The sequence below is a fragment of the Chrysochloris asiatica genome, unplaced genomic scaffold (genome assembly GCF_000296735.1).
Source record: "Chrysochloris asiatica unplaced genomic scaffold, ChrAsi1.0 scaffold00356, whole genome shotgun sequence".
Taxonomy (NCBI): domain Eukaryota; kingdom Metazoa; phylum Chordata; class Mammalia; order Afrosoricida; family Chrysochloridae; genus Chrysochloris; species Chrysochloris asiatica.
Window position 1 is genome coordinate 320,206 of NW_006408874.1, and position 3,513 is coordinate 323,718.

Sequence of the window (3,513 nt, forward strand, 5' to 3'; positions counted from 1 at the left end):
AAGGTGCGCCTGACCCAAGCCATGGTATTTTCAATAACCTCATATGCATGTGAAAGCTGGACAGTGAATAAGGAAGACCGTAGAAGAATTGCTGCTTTTGAGTTATGGTGTTGGAGGAGAATATTGAAATTGCCATGGGCTGCCAAAAGAACCAATGGATCCGTTTTGGAAGAAGTGCAACCAGAGTGCTCCGTGGAGGCCAAGATGGCCAAACTTTGTCTCTCATACTTCGGACATATTGTCAGGAGGGACCAGTCACTGGAGAAGGTTATCATGTTTGGTAAGGTGGAGGGTCAGAGAAAAAGAGGAAGACCCCCAACGAGATGGATTGGCCAAGTGACAGCATCAATGGACTCAAGTGTGGCAACAGTAGTGAGGTTAGGCCAGGATCTGGCAGTGTTTCGTTCTGCTGTGCATAAGGTCGCTGTAAGTCGGTACCAACTCAATGGCACCTAACAACAACAACAACAACTACAATGGTACATGGAAGGGATTGCAATCATTGTAATGAAGCAAAGTATATGATTCGTTCAATGTAAAACTGATAATCTGCTCTGTAAACCTTCATTCATTTTTTTTTTTTTTTTAAGATATTTAGGTGAGCAAGTTATTGGTCTTGCAAAATTCTGTCATGGGATTTCCAGCCTCTTTTCTAGCTCCAAGACCATGTTTTCCAACTGCTGATCCTTCCTCTTTGTTCCTTACCTTCCCATTCCAATCCCCAGTAAATATCAATGCATCTTGAGTGCAAGTTTGATCAATTTCAGACTGAAGAATTTGGTAGAATTCTTCAGTTTCATCATCACTGACTTTAGTGGTTTGTGTGTAAATTTGAATAATAGTGGTATTAACTTGTCTTCCTTGTGGACATCTGGATATTATCCTTTCAGATACAGCATTGTACTTCTAGATAAATCTTGAAATGTTCTTTTTGACAATGATTATGATGCCATTTCTCTAGAATTTGTTGTTCTGGGTATGAGAAACCATAGGATTATTGAATTCAAAATAGCCAATACTAGTCCATTTCAGCTCACTAATGCCTAGGATATTGATCTTTATGCAGTCCAGTTCGTTTTCGACAGCTTTCAGTTTTCCTAGATTCATACTTCAGATGTTCCACCTCCCAACTATAATGGATGCGTGCAGGTCTTTCTCTTCATTTTGAGTTGTGCTCCATCAGCAAAAGAAGGTCCTGAAAGCTTTACTCTTTTCACGTCATTAAAGTCAACTCCGCTTTAATGGGGCAGCTCTTCCCCAGTTGTATTTTGAGTTCTTCCTATCCCGAGGTGCTAAAGGTTTTCTTCTCCTGGCACTGTATCTCACAGTGTTCCGCTGTTATTCGTAAGATTTTCAGTGGCTAAGCATTAATAAGTGGTCTGCCTCTCCTCTTTCCTGGGGTATTGTAGTCTGGAAGCTCTTCTGAAACCTGTAAACCATAGGTGATCCAGCTGGCATTTAAAATACTGGTGGCATAGCTTCCAGCATCACAGCCATACATAAGCCACCCCAGTCCGACAAACTGATAGTTGAGTGGTGGTGGATGTTGTTAGGTGTCTCAAACTGGTTCTGACTCCTAGTGATTGTAGGATAGAGCAGAAGGAAACTCTGACCCTCAACTGTATGATGGAGCCCATTGTTGCAGCCACGGTGTCAATCCATTTCTCTGAGGGTCTTCCTCTTTTCCACTAGCCTTCTGCTTTACCAATGATGTCCTTTGCCAGGGACCTGATATTCTTGGGGACCATTCTTTAGTCCAATACTGAAGAGATTATCTGATGGCTTCCAGGGACTCTGGAAATTCCCTTCAGGTCCCTCATGCAGCTCTGAGCCCTGAAGTTACCTGTACCCATGCCATTGCTGCCCTTCCTTTTGGTGCCCCCTGTGTCCCTATCATTCAACATACCCCACGTCAGTCTCCTTTCCAGAGAATAAGCTGGTTGCTTCCAACCTCCTGGCTTTATGCCTACTGTTTTCTCTGCTAAGAAGTCTTTTTCTACCTGATCTCCACCAGGCAAATTCTTCACCAGCCTCCCTTTTAGCTTAAATGTCATTTCTTACTGAAAACCTTCTCTGCCCCCTAATGAAATCAGCATTCCTATATTATTATTTTTAATTGAGATATGATCACCCCAGATGCTCTGTTCTGCATCTTGACTTTTTGTGTTTTAACTTAGTAGGTTTTGTTGTTGTGAAGTGTTGTCAAGTTGGTTCTGACTCATAACCACCCTGTAAGGAGCTCTGGTAGCGTAGTGGTTACGAATCGGGCTGCGAACCTTAAGGTCAGTGGTTCGAAACTACCAGCCACTCTGCAGGAGAAAGATGAGGCTTTCTACTTCCGTAAAGATTTACAGCCTCGGAAACCCTGTACTACAGGGTCGCTATGGGTCGGAACCAACTCACCAGCACTTAACAACAACATAGAGTTTCTGAGGATTGACTGGTGAGTTTGATGTTCTGCTATTTACCAACTCTTTGACCTTGACAGATTATCTAGCTTCTCTAGGCCTCAGTTTACCCATCTTTGAAACAAGAAGATTATTGGTTCTTTCCCCAACTGGAATGGTTTCGAACACTCAGAGTCCACATATAACCCTAGGACATGGGAGGGTGGGGTAGGTGTCATCTATAATTATTTTTATTACATCAATTGTTTTTATAAATATAACTAGTAGCTTCTGCATTGGACTGAAGCTCAGGTTTGGTTAGGCCATCTCCTGTGGCTGGTGGTGATTCTTACACAGCGCCACAGTGAATACCTGAATCCTTGGGGCCTCTTGCCTGGGCTGGAACATGAGTTTCTGGAGTTGGCTCTGTTAGACCAGAGGTCCTGGGCTTCTGTGGCTTTGAGAGCTACCACCATTTGTCCTCCATGAGCTTGTCTACATTTCTGCCTCCTCTGTAGGGCTTGCATATGCTTCGGTTTTCACCATGTTGTCTGCTGCCAAAATGGCCGGCCCCCAGCGGATCCTTGCCAGTGGCTATTGCTCGGACCTTCAACGAGTTGGGTAGGATCCCCTTCCCCATCTAGTGGCTCCTCTGTCTAGGCCCAAAGGTGAGCAGGACAAGGAGCAGCTGATCATTTTGCAGATAAGAATAAGGCTCAGAGAGGACACACAGCAACCCGTTCTGTCTGCAAGTATCTGGATCTATGTCTAGAACCTGAGAGCGAGGTCCTTGGGCAGCTGGAGTTTCCCAGAGTTCCCTGCCATGGGAAGGATGTCGATTCTGTTTATTAGTGGGCATTGAGGCCTACCCCACTGCACTGTCCAGCCTCTCCCTGGACCCTCCGGTGGTGTGCTTCTGGAGATGACTGGCAGTTGGTTCAGTGATGCAATACTGTGGCCAGGGGAGAATGGATGTTCTGGGCCCTTCCTTTGGCTTGCAGCAGCAATCTGGATACTTTGGAGCTTTGACAAATAGGCCATTTCTGGTGATGAATTCAGCTGGCCACTGTGCTACCAGGTTTTTCATTTCTCGGGAAACAGTGGGATGTTTTGCTGACACTAGACA